The 21440-nt window shown below is 36.2% G+C and overlaps 1 protein-coding gene across 1 annotated transcript in view; it reads right to left on the reverse strand.

The window, feature by feature from the left end:
* The window catches only part of LOC127656548 (stonin-2-like), a 57919-nt gene that overhangs the window by 33234 nt on the left and 3245 nt on the right, over positions 1–21440 (reverse strand). The gene's annotated exons all lie outside the window — the stretch shown is intronic.

A 21440-nucleotide genomic window follows, 5' to 3' on the forward strand; every position in this document is an offset into this window, starting at 1 on the left:
AGACTTTTTTAAGACCTTTTTAAGACCAACTAAAGAAAATTTAAGGAATCAATGTGTGTGTGTGTGTGTGTGTGATGGGGGAATCCCAAATTGTTTTTAAATGAGGGATCATACAAATTGCATTTCTGCCCCGAAGAAGCTATTTGACATAACACATCCTCACATATATTCCACACGACAAAACAGTAACTGAATTTACACACATGATCCTGTTGAGAAGTTTACATTCCTTTGGTTACTAATATGGTGTGTTGTTTGTGTAATAATTGTTCATGAATCCCTGCTTTGTCATGAGCAGTGAAGATGTCCACTTTTCTTAAGAAAAAAACCCAACTACAGTAAAATGATTTGGTTTCTCAGCATCTTCTGCCCATTTGAGTTCTTCCCAACAGTGGCTATATATGAGGTCCAGATTTTGAAATTTGAGGGACTAATATACAACTATTACAAAAGGTGCAAACAATTATTGATGCTCAAGAAGACAACATAACAAGAACCAAGCGGAGCAAACTTTTGAACAGGATGATTTGTGTAAAAAAAAAAAAAAAGAGTACATTTTGTGTTATGTAGCTTTTGAAGGGCAGTTCTACATGTAAGGGTTAATGCCCGACGAGGTGTCCATTGTCAGGTTTTAATGGACGACGGCGAGGTGTGAACCGGCCGACGCGCAGCGGAGGACGGTTGCCTCCGCCGAAGGCCATTAAAACCTGACAATGGACACCTCGGAGGGCATTAACCCGCTTATACCATGGTCACTTGCCAAATAAAACATTTTTAAAACATTAGTTTATATTTTAATTAGGCTAAATCTAGTTTTTACAAATAATAACTTGCCTGACGGTTTATTTAGCAACCGGAGATATTTATAGTCCGCTCAGTTTGTAGAACCCTTCAGGTTAAAAAATGAATTTTTTTTTTCATGAAACACAAAAGTAGGCATAGTTATTTTTTTATTACACATAAAACAATTAATCAAACAACAATCAAACAAAAAAAACAATTAGTTCTGCGCTGTACTCTCCTCCTGCCTTGGTTGTCTGGACAGTTGCGTAAAACTCCCGCAGGGTCTCATTCAGAGCAGCAGCGGTGTAATTTTCAAAGCTGGAGTCCATTTCTTTTTGAACAATAAAGTCTCTGAGTGTATTTACTGCCCATTTCGGGGTTTTTTTCGTGTTGATCTCTTCTCCCGGTGTTATCTCTTTGTGTTGTTTCTCCGTTTTATTTACATTTTTTCTTTCTTCAGCAGCATCACAGTCGTCAAAGTTGTCATATTCTCCATAAATGTTAAAAGAAATAACGAAGTCGCTCATTGTTGTATTAGTAGGCTATGTAATATCTAACTAACGTTAGATGTTTGTTTTGATAGAGCAAATTGTTAACGGATACTTTGACTGCCTGTTGCTATGGTTACTCACAGCTGTTGTAGGCAGCGCATTTATTTATTAATTTCGAATGGTAAACAGGCAGTTTCACCAGAACTACTTTACTAGGTGTCCTCTATCACTTTTTAACGGACACCCTGCAGCCAATCAGAATCGAGTATTCACCCAGACCATGGTATAAAAAAAAAAATAATTTCTTATAGACTATTTGTATACATTCTGAAAGGGGTGTGGAAACTTATTAAAAAAAATGGGTTATACAAACTTCTGCACTTAACTGTATAGGCTATATAGTTTGTGAAAATTAAAATTTTATTTTAGATTTTCATGATTTAACAAAATTTCTGCTTTTTTTAATGTACAAATTCCATTTAGCCTATCCTATACATATGATGTCATATTGCATGTGTAATTATGAAATGACTTGTCATGTCTGGTACACATTTTAACAAAAAATTCACAACATTGTAACCAAAAATTCTAAATAAAACCCCCACATCTGAACATATAAGTGCTTGTACTACATAAAAAGTAGCTGTCTAATTGTGACATTGTCTGATTTACCTCCATGCTCATGGGGAAACATTACAGAAAAATAATCGAATACATATTCACATGCTGAATATCCAAGAAATGGATCGGCTTCTTTCAGCTCGTTGTTGAAAACACATTTATTATTGGTGCATTTTTACTTGGGTTGACTGATAGGATGACAAAGAATGCGTGGCAAACGTATTAAGTCATTGCCATGGTATCCAGATACATTTCAACAGATTTGCAGAAAGACTAGAATGAAAGCAGTGCTCAAATTGAGGGGGGGCTGGGGGGATCCGGGATCCCCATAAGGCATTATGGACCCCCATAAGAAGTAAAGAAAATAGACTTTGGGGGATCCCCAAGATACTTATATTTTACTAAAAATAATAATGACAAATCTGCTTAAATTCGTGCAGTGTATATGGTAAATTTTGTGAATTATTTACAATCATTTATATTAAGTATGATTATAGGCTAGTTGTCATGCCTCTTTAAAATGTAAACTCCCCACCCCACATCTAAAGACCGCTAAGCGCATGACATCATTGACATGACTGCTTGCTTGATGCCACTACGCTGAAGCTAACTTTAACTAAATATGGAGAATAACAAACCTCCACTCGCAATCCACTCAATGTTGAGGCTTTTGTATTCCTTGCATAAATTGGAAACATTTAGGCTTACTAAATTTTCATTATTAATAGGCCTGGTTCTATGGGGGTGCTAGAGATCGCGATGAAGATGAGTGACAGCTTTTTAGTGATTATAAAGGGAGCACTCGTTGTGCGCTTTCTATGCTACATACAGGGCTCAAAAATATCATGCTGTAAAACTATAATGAAAATAGTATGCTGTAAAATCATTATGAACGAATTCTCCTAAAAGTGGGCTCACTTGAACTTCTGTAATCTGTAATCAGCTACAGTAGCAAGTTCTGTGGTTGTCGATGAACTAATACATTTTCACATTCATTAGAATTAAAATTTCGTGTCCTGGTGTTTATTATTAATATAACAGATTCATTTATTCATGGATTTTGATTCCAGTGGTGGCTGCATAGGATTGTTTCCAATTTCCAATAACTCCAGAGCGTTGTAAAGTCCAAAAGTCAACATGTTTTGAAAAAGGATAGATGTAATAATTTCCAAATTCCAAATGTTTTTATCTAACGAAATATTCCGCCTCAATCCATGTTTGTTGGCGTTTAGACTTTCAAAACCCTTTACACTGTGGTGAAAAAACTTGCTGAACACAAAGCGAGGCACGCACCTTCCGGGGCAGTCTAGCAGCTAATATATATATATACTATAGGCCTATGTATGTGTATAGTCTAGCACTATTATATATTACAAAAAAGATCGTATTATGTAGGACTATCTGCATTCGCTTGGCGCTCCATTTGATCCATATTATTCTATTTTATTCAATACATTTTTAGGGTGATGACGCCATAAAATATGACGACAGACATTAGAAGCTTCATTCTAAAACCTCAATAGAAGTTTCGAATGTAAAAATGACATGACATTTGGTACAGTCTAGTATGAACGGTCAGAATGACCGCTATGGCCATTCTAGTAGTTCTAGAATTCCGGTAGTTCTCGTGTTAAATGCAAGTACAAGTCTATTGCTTGATTAGTGTCCTTTGGAAGATCAAAGCGTGTCTCAGCCATGACAGTATTACAAATGTCATAGACAGTAATGTCTTTGTATTGAAGGCCAAGTTTAAAATAAAATATAAAATATATATAAAACCGGATTAAACTTGAAAGGTGGGACATGTTTACTTCCATGCAATCCAGCTAAAATAGAGCTCCTGGCAGGATTTTGAGGGATCTCATTAATTCAGAAAAACAGAACAAAATATTTTTTTAATGAAAAATTATTTCATAATTCTGAGATAATTAACTCGTTAATTCAGAAAAACAGAGCAAAAACTTTTTTTCCATGAAAAATTATCTCGTAATTCTGAGATAATTAAGTCGTTAATTCAGAAAAACAGAGTAGATTTTTTTTTTCTCAAGTGGATACAATACGCTTCCGTAATAATGCACTGCATTTATTGTAAAGAATGTGGCCAGAGCATGGCAGGGAACAGTGCATTTGTAAGTGGATCAACAACGTTTCGAATCGAAACGCTGAAAAAGCACAATATTTAAAAAAACACCTAAAAACATTTGGGTGCACCTAAATAAAAAAGTTAGGCGCACCAGTGCAACCAAGGCAAAAAGTTAATCTGGAGCCCTGACATATCAGGGGTGCCCAATACGTCGATCGCGATCTACCAGTCAATCGCAAAGGCAATGATAGTAGATTGCACAAAATGTAAATGTACTTTAGTTACATTTTAATACAAATAAATATAATGTCTTTCCTTCTTTTAGTTTCTGTCTGACTTGCACTTGACGAGTAAATATTGACCAGGCGAGGTTTTGTTTATTCAGTTGCCATGACAACTAGGTTTGCTTTTACGCGCCTTCCAAGGACTTCTGAGAACAGAGTGCGAAATTGCGATGCTACTGCCCAGATAAGGCAAAACTCTCTGATTCCACTCAGTGCAAGTCATCAGAATAAGGTAAATGCCCTGGCTATTGTAATCTATTGTGCTGTAGGTGTTTTGGGTTTAGTTTTAAAACTGAATGATATCAACATTGAACATTATTATATATTTTTTTATTAATTAGAAGATGAATTCCATGTAGGGATACATGCAGTAGTCATTTAAAATTAGATCATCACACAAAAAAGTGTGGGCACCCCTGCTATATATAATATCATCCATTCAGAACTTGTATAAAATTGTTTTTCATGCTGCTAATAGGAGGACCAACGGCCACGTACACGCTGAAAAGTTTCGTTTTTTTCCTGGATAAAGCAGCCTTTTTGACTGAAATAAAAAGTCATAAACTCATAAAAGTCCCTGATGTAACAATGTACCTGCACTGAAATCTTTGAAAAATCCCCACCAACACTAACACTAATAAACTAGTTTCATGCATTTAAACAAATATTTTGGAACAAACATTATTATCACAAAGTGTCACATCAATCATCCAGTAGTTTTAGGGTAGTAAATACTACATTGGTAAATAATGCTAGAATTATTCTGTTGGACGTACACTACTGTTCAAAAGTCTCTTCTGCTCACCAAGCCTGCATTGATTTGACCCAAAATACAGTAAAAACAGAAATATTGTGAAATATTATTACAATTTAAAATAATAATAATAGTACAATAGTAAAATGTAATATATTCCTGTGATCAAAGCTAAATTTTCAGCATCACACCTCTTCAAAACGGGAAGTCTGGTCACCCTACTTAAACGCAATGAGAAAACAATCCTGCAAAGGGAAAACAATCCCTCATACAACATTTAATGCAATGTCCTTATGAATTAAAGACTTGTTGCTCCGATTTAAGGCCTTATTTTGCAGAAAGGCGAATTAAGACTTTTTAAGACCTTTTAAGACCCGCGGAAACCCTGCTTGAATGGGGAAAATTTCTAAAACGGTTGGTCAAGATAATGATCAAAGAACATATTTCAAATCAGCAGTCAAATCTGTCAACACTGGTATCATAAATTGTGCTATTTTACCTTAGATTACACAAAAAAAGGGCAATTTTCTAGGCTTGTCTAGCTCATGCGCAGTCTTGAGTTGATTGACAGGTGGTATCTGTATCTAAAATGTGATTAGTTCTTTAACCTGTGAGGCAGCACTTCCTTTTCTACTTTAGTTGACCGTTGGGTGTTCCAATTTCTCCCATTCATTTTATTTTGATACCCCTTTTCTCCCAATTTTGAATGCCCAATTCCCACTACTTAGTATGTCCTAGTGGTGGCACGGTTACTCACCTCAATCCGGGTGGCGGAGGACAAGTCTCAGTTGCCTCCGCTTCTAAGACAGTCAATCCGTGCATTTTATCACAAGGCTTGTTGTGCATGACAACAGAGTCTCCACATGTGGAGGCTAGGAAAATAGAGCGCAAGTGGAAGAATACAAAATTAGAGGTATTTCGCGGTGCATAGAAGGATAGTGTCTGTAGCTACAGACAGGCACTAAAAGCTGCCAGGTCAGCATATTTTAGCAAATTCATAGAAAATAACCACAACAATCCTAGCTGTTTATCCAGTACTGTGGCTAAATTGGTTAGGAATAAACACCGACTGAACCAGATATTCCGTCACAGCATAACATTGACTTCATAAATTTCTTTACTGATAAAATTTAAATAATCAGAAATAAAATTGGAACTATGCAATCAACTGTCACAGCACCTCAGAAAACAGTGTCTCATAATTTTTGTCACAAGCAACTTCAATCCTTCACAGTCATAGGTCACAAAGAGCTAATAAAACGGAAAAAACAATTATAAAAAAATAAATGTCGAAAATACTGATTACCACACCTAAAGTCGCGAGTTCAAATAAAGGGTGTGCTGAGTGACTCCAGCCAGGTCTCCTAAGCAACCAAATTTGCAAGGTTGCTAGGGAGGGTAGAGTCACATAGGGTAACCTCCTCGTGGTCGTGATTAGTGGTTCTCGTTCCCAATGGGGTGCATGGTAAGTTGTGCGTGGATCAACTTACCATGCATAGTCTCCGTGGTGTCATGCACAACAAGCCACGTGATAAGATATGCTCAGAATCGGAGGCAACTGAGACTTGTCCTCCGCCACCCGGATTGATGTGAGTAACTGCACCACCACGAGGACCTACTAAGTGGTGGGAATTGGGCATTCCAAATTGGGAGAAAGGGGTTTCAAAAAAAGAAAGAAAGAAAATAAAATAATATAAAAGGTAGTGTCCTCCAAACTATGTTAATTTCTACAGAGAAATTGTATATTTGAACAATTTCAGTCAAGATTTAGGCCCTGCAAATAACGAAACTGCAAATTCAGAGTTACAAACAACTTGCTTTTATCATTTGATTGCAGCTGCATTTCTCTTCTAGTGCTTTTAGAGCTTAGTGCTGCCTTCGACACGTGATCATGACATTAGTGAACTTGAATTAGCATGGTTTAGGTCCTATTTATCAGACCGCTACCACTTTGTATGTGTAAATGAGGAATTGTCAAATCAAACAAAAGTATGGAGTGGCACAGGGATCAGTTTTAGGGTCTCTGCTTTTCTCCTTATACATGCCTCCCCTGGGAGATATTATCAGGAATCTTGGATGGAATAAGTTTCCACTGTTATGCTGACGATACCCAACTTTATATTTCTTCTAAACCCAACAAACAAAAAATAAAAATCACAATTCTCCAAATTAGCAGAGTGTATCAATGAAATCAAAGATTGGATGTTCAGAAATTTTCTTCTACTCAATTCCAACAAAACAGAGGTTCAAATTATTGGACATACACCTAATTTATCCATCAACTCACAATTAGGCTGCTTTAGTTATTTGCCAGAACCAGAAACACCTATCATGATCTATATCTCTGCATAAAATTGAACGAATTCTAATTGATTCTATGTCTTAACCTCGGGATTCCAGAGCTGGCTAGATCCAGCTCCGTTCCTGCTTGGTGTTGGACTCCAATGCTATGTGTCGCTGAGTGATGATGACAAACTACAGCCGGTGCTAGCCAGACATCACTTCAGTCTTTTACAATGGACTTCAGAGGATGAACAGATGCCAACTCCAACTGTAAGACATCGGATACTTCATATGCCACTGCTTGCACCTCCCTGATCTCTGCCTGCGTCACCTTTGTCTATTGATGGATTACACTCTTATAATGGAATACATAGACTATAAGCTAACAAAAGCCTTCATCAGCCAACTTACAAAGGGCAATGCATTTATGTGAACTTCTGCAGCTAATCCAGAATTGACATTAAAGACATTAGTCATTAATATTACAGTTCATATAAAATTACACTGGACCTTAACTTACTTAGTTTACTAATCTTAAACCATGACTTGCACTAAATAACTAATATTGTCATTCGATTCATACTGGTTAGCCAGAGGGAAACTGGCCCCCGCAGTGAGCTTGGTTTCTCCTAGGGTTATTTTTCTCCATTAGCCAACATCATATGGAGTTTTATGTTTCTTGCCACAGTTGCCTTTAGCTTGCTCACAGGGGTTCTAAATACAATTATTATCTATTTATTTTTTATAAATATTACAATTTACAATCATATTTAATCAAACTACACAATGATCACTAAGACATTATAGATAATACAGTTTCATTTTTTAATACATGATTTTGTGTAAAGCTGCTTTGAAATGATGCGTGTTGTGAAAAGTGCAATACAAATAAAAATTACTTGACTTAAGCAGCAAAATTGTTTAAAGGGATAGTTCACCCTTCATTATCTTATGATTTACTCCAAGTTGTGTATGACTTTCTTTCTTCAGCAGAATACAACCAAATATTTGTAGAAGAATATTTCAGCTCTGTTGGTCCTTACAATGCATGTGTATTGTGATCAGAACTTTGTAGCTCTAAAAATCACCTAATGGATAATAGTAATCTTTCTGACTCCAGTGGTTAAATCCATCTATTCAGAAGCAACATAATAGGTGTGGGTGAGAAACAGATCAAAAGTTAAGTCCTTTTTTACTCTAAATCTCCACTTTCACTTTCAGATGTGAAAGTGAATCTAAACCACATGTGGGTTTCAGATGTAAAAGTGGAGATTTAGGGTAAAAAAGACTTACATTTTGGTGTCCCACCCATATCCCTTCTGAAGATATAGATTTAACCACTGATGTCATATGGATTACTTTTATGTTTCCTTTATGTGATTTTGAAACTAAAAATTCCATTCCCTTGCATTGTAAGGACCAACAGAGCTGAAATATTCTTTTAACAATCTTTGTTTGCATTCAGCAGAAGAAAGAAAGTCATACACATCTGGCATGGCATGAGAGTGAGTAAATGATGAGAGAATTTTTGGTGAACTGTCCCTTTAAGATAAGATAATTTCATTTTTTCTTGTTTTAAGCAGAAATCTAACAGAAGTTAGTTAAGTTTATGCTTAAAATAAGAGGGAAAAAAGAGCCAATGAGGGGGGAAATAAACTTAGTTCAAGAATATATTATTATCCAAGATATATTACTGATAACAAGTCTTGTAATTTTACGCAATTTGATTTTCAAGACATCTATTTAGTTTTAAGATATTTAGTGACCTGCTGGATCACTTTGACCCAGAAACACTTTATGAGTTTTACTGTGCAGTTTTCACAAAAAAAAAAAGTCTTGGCTTTCTAAAGATATGTTTCTACTCCAAACCACTGCCATGATATCCTAATTGAAAGAGTTTGTCTGAGACTTTCCTTTTCACTTCAGTGCATAAAACCCAAAATAAGGGACTCAAAAGTAAGGAGCAGGTCATATTTTTAATAGAAAACAAGCAAAAAATACAGAGTAGGATTTGTTCTCTTTTTGCCATTTAAAAGCTGTACATTGCAAAGAAAATGAACGCTTCAAGTGTCAAGGATCACTGAACTCTGATGTTTCATCAGGCTCCCCTTGGAGCCAGCTGAAAAATTTACCTCCAAAAAGCTACTGATGGCCTTCAAAGGTCACAAAGGAGGAGAAACACACTGATTGTAGCCAAGAGACCATTGTGATCAGTATTTTCCACATCAGAGAGAGCCATTTTCTCACCTAAATCAAGAGCCTTCACACACTCTCATAAAAGGAAATATCCTTCGACATGCTGAACGATCTGGTAAATTGGGGCCAAGTTTTTTTGTTCTGGTGAATCTCTTCTTTGCAGTCACAATGCGGCAACACACTACCCTTCCTCTGCCCCCCATTTCACACCGAACAAAGCAAGCCCATCCCATCAAGCTAATTCATTCAACATCTCACTGAACATCCACCATTTATTGAGAAACTCAATGCTTTGGATTCAATCAGTTCTTCATCCTCAACTATTTGAAGTTTCCAGTCATTAATATGTTATTACTAGGCAACATACAAAACATTTTTTGTAATGTATATTTTAATATTTTCCAACTAAGATACTATTACAACAAAACTATTTTGTGGATGTTTGACTACATTTTGTTGTCATATGAACTTGCAATAAGTAAATTAGATGTTAATTCTGATAGATTCAGCGATTAATTAGTCGTTAGACTGTGTTAAACCAATAAATAATGCATATTTCTGACCGATTCAAAGGAATATTCTGGGAAGCTTATATAAAATTAGAAGCTTCACATTTCTGCCTTTTAAATGCTCCAAAAATTGGCCCCATTCATTTCTACTGTAAGTGTTTCACTGTAACTTCAACTTTTGCCTTTTGTTAAAGAAAAGGAGGGAAAAGTCAAAATAATTTTTTGTGGTAATCACCATTATTCCACAGATGCTGTTGATTGAGCTTAACTTGTAATGAGCCTGGAATATTCCTTTAAAATAACTTTCTCATAAGGGTAATTAATTTGTGAATCAGGCTACACTGGTCAGAATGCATGTTTGTTTTTTTGTGCAGCCAGTAAATATATGCTATTTATTTGTTTGTATTATTTTCTCAGTACCTAGACTCTTTATTTCATGAAACACTGCAAAAGACCAAAACTGCAAGAATCCAGAATGTTTAGTCATGTGCCTTTATTTACAATTTAAACATAAAACAAAGTTTAGAGCCCAAACCTCCAAACTTTAATAGAATTTCAAAGCAATACCAATTTATTAAAAAATGCAAAGTCTTACAAAACAGGCTCACTTCCACTTTTCAACAGGCTTGGGCTTTGGCAGTCTGTCAGTTATGTCAGTGGTGCATGCAGGCATCCACAAGATATGTCCACAATAACATTTGGCAAAGCCGGTCTGCTGAACTTTCTCACCATCTCAAATCTCTCCCTCACACGTCCATCAGTGAGCTCATGATCATGCATAGCAATGACTTCACCTTTCAGACAGTACATAATTTCCTGCTGTAAATGCTCACAGGCATAATGAGTTTGCCTCATTCAGTCTTTATGTAATTTCTGACCAAAAAACATGTTACTAGGAGTGAAGATAAACACAACACAAATCATTAAGGAAAAAAAGTGTCCAAAAGCATAGAGTTCTCATACTGAAGCAAGCAAAGGTCAGGCTATTCATCCAGGTCCATAAATGCAGGGTGGGAGAGACAGCTATCATCTTTCAGGTGGTTTAGCTACATCACGCTACATCTGGACTTTAGGGACATGTGGTGGTCATGCAACTAGAAAATCAATAAGCATCATGTGCATGTCATCATGTGGATCCAAAAGGACATATAATTTATACACTGAAAGCGTTTTTGCGGTTTTCTATGTAAACATGTGCTAGACGGACATCATTGCCCATTGCACAACGTCTCAATGTTTTTTCAAATTTTTTATGCTGTGTCAAGAGAAAAAAAACCTTCTAGCTAGAGTTGCCACTTTTAAAGTTGTAAAATATGCGCCACTACCATTGTCCAGAAGTTGTTTTCGTAACGCACCCTCCAGAATTTTACCATGTTTTATAACAATGTAAGGACTTCTCAGTCTCTTACCACCTGTAGGAAAGATTGCCAATACATTTCAAGGTTAAAACAATGATCTTGAATGATTTTACAGTGAGGCCATTGGACAAGCTTAAATATAAGACAAACGGCGTCCAATAATGAATCGATATGGGATGCATTATTTAATCTTTAAATACGGGACAGCATGGGAGGCTGCCATGCTAACAAGGAGGCTAAAGGCTACAGCCTCTAGCGTCAGTCGCTAGTGAACCACTTGAGGCCAGGGGAGTGAGGTTTGCCAGCTGTTTCCCTTTACACTCACCCTCCTAAACCTCACTCCCATCCGGGTCACGACACCACTTTAACAGGTACTGCTTGACCCACTTCGAGCAGGATTCAAACCAGCGTCAGCCACCATGGGATGTGGGTGCGCTAGTGAGGAGGCTAAATGCTACTAGAGTCAGTCACTAGTGTGCCTATTGTGGCCAGGGGAGTGAGGTTTACACACTGCACAGCTAGCTACCTGCTGGCTACCATTACACTCACCCCCTCAAACCTTACTCCCATCCATTTTATGGCACCACTGTAACCAGTTCTGCCCGGGGAATGAGGTTTACACATACCGCACAGCTATCACGTACCAGCTGGCTCCCTTTATACATACATGCATACAGTATACTGGCTGTGTTTGGTTATACAATCCTTTACATCATCAAATCAGTTTGTTCTCTGTTAACCATTGATTATCAGCACAAGAACCTGGCTCCTGCACAAATTAAAAATATGACAGTAGATACATTTGCATGGCTATAAGTTGGCAGGATTGGCATTTATGTTATTTATACGTGAAAACTATGAAGAAACATGGAGAACTGCAAAATACAGAGTTGGGCATGTTCAAAACTAGTCAGGACAGGGGACAAACTAGTTATTAAGAGGTGTTGTCAAACTCTCCTTACCTGATTATTGTTGCTGGCTTGGTGCCAGCCTGATGGAACTACATTACTACGTAACCTGCCCACAAACAAATATGCCGCATCACAAAATTTTTTTACAAGCCTTGCTCATAGTTTTGCAAGCATGTTTTAAAATCTAAATTTAATTCTGCATCTTGTTTCACAAGCTGGCTTTGTGGATTTGGTCAAATATGGTCACATACCAGAGGTGGTGTGTTCGTATCATATTTAAGATTTTTCTAAATAAAAATCATTGCATTTCAACCACACAGGGAAAATAAAGTGGCTAGAGAATCTTTGAAGTACACCCAAAAGAAGGCGCATCCACCAAAGGAAGGCCTGTTAAAATGCAGTCAGCTCTTCCAGTGTAGACATACATGTTCATTATAATAGTGTTCTATTTGTGTCATTTTAACCTAATTAAAGCTTTATTTATAAAATTGAACGAGTCAAACTTTTTTATCCTGAAAGAACTAAAGCACCCTGGGTGAACAAAGCCTGCATTTATACTATGCTACTTTTTATTACGTCTCGTGGCTCTACTTTTAAAATAGTGAGTATTTTAACATTTATCTACTGTGGGGCTGAAACAATTATTTAAAATGATCTATAATTAAATCTATAATATTGTCTAATATTAGATTTTATTTATTTTACTGAATTAAACTCCTGTAATTCAGTGAAGGTCATTCAGGGGTATTTTTAAAAGATACTTCCATCCTCTTTTCTTTATTTTTAGGAAGCATGTGTTTAATACAACCTATTAACTCGAGCTGAATTATCAGTTGAGCTAATGATTAATCATTGAAATTATCGACTGAATAGTCGATTAATTTGCTCTAATAATCGCTAGATTAGTCTGTTATAGGGCTGGGACGATATGGTTCTCATGATTTTATAATATCTTGACTCTATATAATAACACTTAAATGGGAACTCAGCAACTTTTTTTGTGTCATATTGGACTTACATTGATACCTAGTGGTGTGGATGCAGCATCATTCAAAATCAATAGTTATTCAGCCATGGTTAATTTAATCCAAGATTGAATGTGTTCAATAACAAGATGGTTACTGAGATTAAGCGAGTGGTATTCAGCCAGTCATGTGATTCTACAATGGCAGCCCCCATGAGGGCGCCCCTCCCCCATGAAGAATAAAACAGCTTTCATAAGGATTTGTATACAGTCCTCATCTCATGTGAGTGATCATGATGTTATACATACAGTTGATGTCAAAGTTTACATACACCTTAGCCAAATACATTTAAACTCAGTTTTTCACAATTCCTGACATTTAATCATAGAAACCATTCACTGGCTTAGGTCAGTTAGGATCACAACTTTATTTTAAGAATGTAAAATGTCAGAATAGTAGAGAGAAAGATTTATTTCAGCTTTTATTACTTTCATCACGTTCTCAGTGGGTCAGAAGTTTACATACACTTTGTTAGTATTTGGTAGCATTGCCTTTAAATTGTTTAACTTTGGTCAAAACATTTTGGTAGCCTTCCACAAGCTTCTCACAATAAATTGCTGGAATTTTGGCCCATTCCTTCAGAAAGAACTGGTGCAACAGAGTCAGGTTTGTAGGCCTCCTTGCTCGCACACACTTTTTCAGTTCTGCCCACAAATAAATGATTTCCCAAACAACAACAGTAACTACCGTCTGCAGCAAGGTGTACTTCTTCGCTCTATAACAACAATAAAATAAAACACAAAAGTATCAGACATCAAAAGCCTTCAGGTAACACGACAAAACAAGTGCTCTACTTGCTATATGGTATTTACGAAGATCCGAGATAAACTAGAGATTGCAAAGGAAAACAATTGTCTTAGACAGTGAAGATGCAGCAGGAAATGATACATGCTGCTTTCAATCGGACAATTGGCCAAATTATAAACAAATTGAACAACACTTAAGGGAGTACAGGGACCATAAAAAGAACATAAGCAAAAGCGACAGTGGACAGATCAATGTTTTGGCACAGACCAGCCTGCTAACTAACTGGGGCATTGAATTCAGCCAGTAGTGCTCGCAATAAACAGTGAATCGCTGGAGTCCTCTGCAGCTGATCTCCATAAGTTGTTATATTTGCCAATTTTGTTACCTTTTCTTACACTGTTATCATCTTATTTTGTGCATTGTTTTGTTCTGTAAGGGGATTTTTGACCAGCTACTCACTAAGTTTGACAAATCACTGCTATCTGTTATGTAAAACAGTGGGATTCTCAATCAATAATATTATATGGTATGGCAAAAAAACAAATACACCCATCTGCTACACCACAGTTAATAATGATTCAACTGTGTGGGGGCCTGGGTAGCTCAGTGTGTAAAGACGCTCACTACCACCCCTGGAGCTCGCAAGTTCGAATCCCAGGGCTTGCTGAGTGACTCCAGCCAGGTCTCCTAAGCAACCAAATTGGCCCAGTTGCTAGGGAGGGTAGCATCACATGGGGTAACCTCCTCGTGGCCACTATAATGTGGTTCGCTCTCTGTGGGACGCGTGGAGAGTTGTGACTGGATGCCACGGCGGATGACATGAAACCTCCACACACACTATGTCTACGCGGTAACGCGCTCAACAAGCCACGTGATAAGATGCACGAGTTGACGATCTCAGATGTGGAGGTAACTGCGATTCATCCTCCGCCATCAGGATTGAGGCGAGTCACTACGCCACCACAAGGACTTAAGAGTGCATTGGGAATTGGGCATTCCAGATTGGGGAGAAAAAGGGAGTAAAAAAAATATAAAATAATGATTACACTGTAACAGTTTACAGAACTTAGGAAGTTAATCCATAGTTCATACAATATAATGTAATTACATATAAGGTTTTTATATAAGGTAATTACATTATCTGTCATCTTTAGCATATATGTTGTCTCTGGCAATCTTATTGATCATTTGTAATATGTAATAACAAAGGATTGCATTTATCTATGTTTATATATGTCCTCAAAAACAAGAGTAAAAGCTGTATACAAAAACGCTGTGATGGGCCATATTTGTTTAAGTTTGTGGTAGTCACATGTAGGGTTGGGAATTGTAAGGAATTTTATGATTCAGGTTCCGTTTCAAATTTCTTTTAACAATTCCAGTTCCTTAACAGTTCCAGTAACTATTCCAGTAATCCTTTTAATACTTTTGTTTTAACAAATTATTTAGAACTAAGGAATTTTTTTATTTTTTTATTTTATTTTTTTTTTATTAACAAGAATATCAACATACAAACTCTTGTAGGGAAAAAGAGAATATACATATATATATATACAAATGTTGTCAATATACAAAAGTATTAACCAAACATAAAACAACAAAAACAAACCAAAAAGGGGGAGATAATTCAAAATACACAAGTCAAAAGCAAAAAGGCTAAAAAAAATAAAAATAACATTTGGAGCAGCACACAAGGGGAGATTAATCAAAAAAGTAATTTCCTAGATATGTCTCTACACATTTTCCTTGCGATTTTAGAAGATTTGATCTTTTTCAGCGAGGTAAAAAACAATTTAAAATCATTTATAAACCAAACAAAGGAAGGCTTAGAACATCTCCATTTACTGCAATGAATATGATATTTACCCATAAGAATAATCATATTGACTAAATCTGATACTGATGAATCCACATTATCCATATAAAAGAGGATGTGTGGCAAGATGAGAGTAGGGATATTGTCAATCTTAAATGACAGCCAATTATGTAGCTCGGACCAAAAGCTGTTGGACACGGGGCAAAAAAAAAACATGTGTTCCAGAGTCTCATCAGCCATTTCACAAAAAACACAAGGGTCTACATCAAATTTGAATCTTTTTCTAAGAAAGTCAGCGGCCGGATATATCTTATATAGTATTTTAAAATGAGTCTCTTTGACTTTTGGGAAAATGGGCCATTTAATGAATTGAAAATGTTTTTTTTCTATGGACAATGCAGCCATATTCGGAATCTGTACACACAATCCTCTTTCATAATCAAAAAACAATTTAGATTTCAAAGCACCATTAATATATTTATTATTACATTTTTTGTCAACTAAATTACAACCATTAATAACTATATTTGGTAAAGTTGGTAAGGGTCTTATTGTTGTATATAAAAATGTGTTTTGAATTAAGTGTAATAAAGGTACAGGTATTGCTTTACAAATCTTATTGTATTCTCTATATGTACAGTTTAAATTATATTTGTCTAAGAAAGCTTTATATTCCAAAAAGTTACCATTATCATCTATAACATCATTCACAAACACAATGCCCTTTTCATACCAATCGTACCTGAACAATGATTTCCTATTGATTATAATGACCCTGTTGTTCCATAAGGTGGATCCATGCGGAGAAAAGTTATGGGTGAATATCATTTTCCAATATTGGAGAATTTGTTTGTGGAATTTTGATAATTTAACAGGAATTTTGGTCACCTCAAAATCACATTGCAAAAGAAAATCAAGCCCTCCTACTTTTTTAAATAGATGTCTAGGTATGTGAAACCACATAGAATCTGGTTGTGATAGATATGTTTTCAACCAGTTAATCTTAAAAGTCCCAAACATTGATTCAAAGTCCAAGGCTTTGATACCACCCATATCATACTCTTTAACGAGCTGTGTTTTCTTAATATAATGGGTTTTATTTTTCCACAGGAATTGGAAAATAATTGAGTTGGCTTTCTTAATATTACCAGAAGAAACATACAGGGAGAGAACTAAGAAATGTCATTCTTATTGCATTTACTACCCTCTGCTGTCTGTTACCAAATAATGAGATCATTTCAGATTTGTACAGATAAATATAAATATAAATTGAATACATTTGGGGGCAGCTGTGGCTCAGGTGGTAAAGAGGGTTGTCCACTAATTGCAGGGTTGTTAGTTCGATTCCCGGCCCACACGACTCCCCATGCCGAAGTGTCCCCAAGTGGCAGGCTAACGCCTTGCATGGCAGCTCTGCCGTCATTGGTGTGTGAATGGGTGAATGAGACGCAGTGTAATGTGCTTTGAATACCGCTAAGGATAAAAAAGGCACTATATAAGTGCAGACAGTTCTTGGAAAACGTGTTTGCAGACTTTTTAGAGACATAAATACAATCAAATAATAGATCCTTACTCTATTTAAAAAAAAAGAAATCTAAACCAATACGAAATGTGATGGCATATTTCATTAATTAATAAATTTTTTAATAAAATTCCACTTATTACAACAAAACCTGTGTATCTTTAATTATACATTGTCATATGAACAACCAGTCAGTAACTGCATTGCTTGATTTAATAGAGACACAGATCATCATTAAATAAAGAGTAACAGTTCCAGAGACAGTTTAGACTGTGTTTTGTAGCCCAATATTGTATTTCAGGCTTGTGAGACTTGTGAGATAGTTCTTATTTAATTTTGAATTGGACATTCATAACTTGCACAACAGTATAAAATGACTTGTACACTGGAAGCGATGTATGTTTCATGCTGTAGATTCAAAAGAACTGGCTCATTAGAATGGTTCTTTCAGGATCGGACTATACCGGAAGCGCCATATAATTTGCACTGTCGATTCCAAAGAACCAGATCCTTTAATTATTTCCGGAATCAAACCGTACCAGAAGCGCATGTGTTTCGTGCTTTAAAAAGAGCCAGCTCGAGACTCGTTCGATTGGGAATTAAATACACTGGTATAAATGTGTGTTTTTATGCTGTACAGTCAGTAAAGGGCAGCTCTGGAAACTATAAGAGCATTTGTGGATGGTGTTCCAGCCACATCAGCAAAATACTGCATGCTGGAGAACCATTAACAGAACCGAAATTCATGAAGATCATACGATTCTGGTACTTTTTAAAGAATGGAAACAGTTCTGAACAAGAACCAGTTATCAGTTCCCAACCCTTGTCACATGAATCTAACACACCCAAGTCAGGTCGTAGAGTCTCTTCTAAAGGGCTAATGAGTTGAATCAGGTGCGTTTGATTAGGGAGATATCCAAAATGTGTAGTGTTGGGGGGCCTCCAGAAACAGGGATGGGAACCACTGGAGTAGAAAAAAACCACAGTAGGGGTAAAATGATAGAGAGATTATGATATATGACGGGTCATGTCATTCACTGTCAGAAAACAATGTTTCAAATTTCTAAATATTGAGTTTTGCCACGACAGGTTCATAATTGTTTTGGTTCGCAATACATTGTCCCATACCTAGTTGATTATCAAAACATTTGGAAGTTGCAGTCCTAAAGGACTGGCCCTTGATTTTGGCCGAGGGTGTCACACATGCGGACTGTTTTGCAGAGATCTCGCTCTTTTCAGTCAGAGGTATGACATACTTGATTAAAAATGGTGGAGGGGTGACACACATAACGACTCACCACAACTCTCTCTGACAAAATAACAACATCAGTAATATTGCAGTTGCAATGGTGTGATTTGGGGCATTTTCAGACCTGTAGCTTGCTTGACTGTTCCGAAACAGGGGCTAAAATAGTTACAATGTTGCATTTTCTTCATGGTTCGGTTGGCTTTGCAAAAGGTTATATTTTAAAATGCACCAAAACTGTCAAATTTCCATCAATGTTATTTTTATCCATCATTAGTTGCTTTTGCATTATTTCTGCAGAATGACAGAATCAATATTAATTTTAATCAGCGTTTGTGATGATATGCAGCTGAGTGTGATAAAAAAAAAAATTCCGATCAGCTTGTCATCTTGTCAGTTCTGCATTTATATGGACCCTAATTTGTAATCGGACTAGTAGCAGTCCAAAAATGTCTCATGTAACAACTACAATCAGAATTAATTGGCAAAATCCAATGTAAACATCAATCGGATCGTAAAGGGTGGTGTAAACCTTTTATAATCCGTTCGAGAAGAAAATATTTGGCATGTAAACACTTGATCGTATTGCTTTCTGAAACTGGGATGTGTGCACATGACAATGACGGAACGCTGAACCATGTAAATGCAGCTAGTGACAGAATGTTTTTTTTTTTTTTCAAACAAAAATATGTTTTTGCAGTGCTTGAAGCCATTAACTAGCTGGGAGTCTGGACGGTAAAGTGATCTGAGAGGTACTAATGGGTGCTCTGTATCACTCTGCCTAGCTGGCTATTATGCTAATTAAGCTAACACCTGAAAATCATTGGAAACATAAGCTAGTGTAAAGCCAGCTGTACCGCAATTTTCTGTGGTATTATGCTTCAAATGCTATCAATAGAGCTTAATTTTTTTGAACTTCTTTAGAACGTTCCTTTAAGTTGTTGTTGTTTTGACAACTTTAAGTGGTGAGGACATCACCCTGGCCACTGATGTCAGCAGCTCCTGGTTTGAGACCAAGTTTAAGAGAACGGTGTGAAGTCAGATTGGGCACTGGCTCTGGCAACATCACTGGCATATTCTTTAAATCCTCTCTACTGGTCCAGGGCCTACAAAGTCCCTAACCGTGCTGTAGAAGGAGTCTCACAAAAACTCAGTCCAGCACTAAAGACAACAAAGAGTAGACCAATTTTAATAAACAAGCCTAGGCCCCCCTCCATACCAAAAGTTCTCTACTTTATGCCAAGTTCAAAGAAAAACGGTTTACAGTACAGTGAAGCTTAGATGAATAACACCATCATTTCCAGACACGAACAGAAAGCCCTGCTGAATGCAGTCTTCAAAGACAGAGCTACCAGTTCCAAAACAAGTAGAACAAGTAAAGAAAATATCAGTAACTTAATCCATGTATAGGTAAGGAGGTCAAGCCACAAGCTCAGATTGATAAATGCAGATAATCTATGACATTTCCCCTCCAGATCGCTGTATGAACATAAACAGTGTTGATCTGTTTGCTGACACTTTTATGATTGCGCTCAGAATTCCTTTTTGCTGCGCACATGGTGAGACTAAATATAAATAAGTTGACGTAGGTGGGTAAAATTAAATTTGCATATAGGGCTACCACATAACCTTTGGGTCATTGACAAATAAGGTTGTCAGAGGTGATAAAAATGAGAAATATTTTAAAAATCTAGTTTAAAACAAGTGTCTAGTTTATATATATATATATATATATATATATATATATATATATATATATATATATATATATATATATATATATATATATATATATATATAAAAAAGTAATCTTTGTGACCATTTTGGTTTCAGATATCATTTAAAGCATTTCCTACAAAAAATGTATTTAATGACTATGACTTTGGTGTAACCATAAAGTAAAAGGTATTATAGTACTTTCTTATTCTGCACTACTGCCAAAAAAAGTTTTTAGTTTTTTTCAATAATCACGCCTTGTAATTTTTTGACACCACGTGACATTTTTAACTTAAAAAATTCTAAATGCCTAAAAAGACTGAGATGAGTCATTGTTTTCAGATGATCATTTCATGGATTGTTTTGTGTGAACTGCTTTTTTAATAATTTAACCCTTTAAACTCGGATTGGGACAAAAACTACAGTCTTGACCAACACAAAACAGGTATTGAATGAATGTAGGCATTATGACCAAAATAGAACAAGTGCTTTGAAATTTGCAGACAAATCAGAAGTGCTCTGTTTTGATAATGTATTAATAGTTTTGCACATCTTATTGTAATTGGTGAAAACATCAAACTGATCAAATAGCCATGTGTCATATGTTGTTGGAAAGCTTTCAAAGAGTAGAATACAAACAGCCTATTTATTTTAGTCTCAGACAAAACAAATAGTGAGTAATAGCTAAGTGCATTTCTTTGACATGCATGTTACATGTAAACAGGTGTTGCTTATAAGCACAATTTTGCTTTTAACTTCACAAAACAGAAACAGAACATAAAATATCACACAACCCCCCAACTTAGAGGAGGGGATTCCCATTAAAATGAGCCCACACACAATGTAATCGGATGTATAGATCATTAGATAATCCACACAAAACACAATGTGCACACAGCACATAGTGTGCTATCTGGCTAAAAACACATTAGGTTTCCTAGATCAGATGACTTCATTGGAAATAATGTAGTACGTTGTACAGCATCAGGGAACGATAAACCAATCATATTAGAATTCAGATCGCTGCAGTCAGAGGTGGAAGTTATCAAAATATGGGCAGAGAGGATTGTTCACTCTAATTGCTTATGACCACCA

The sequence above is a fragment of the Xyrauchen texanus genome, chromosome 16 (assembly GCF_025860055.1).
Source record: "Xyrauchen texanus isolate HMW12.3.18 chromosome 16, RBS_HiC_50CHRs, whole genome shotgun sequence".
Lineage (NCBI taxonomy): Eukaryota > Metazoa > Chordata > Actinopteri > Cypriniformes > Catostomidae > Xyrauchen > Xyrauchen texanus.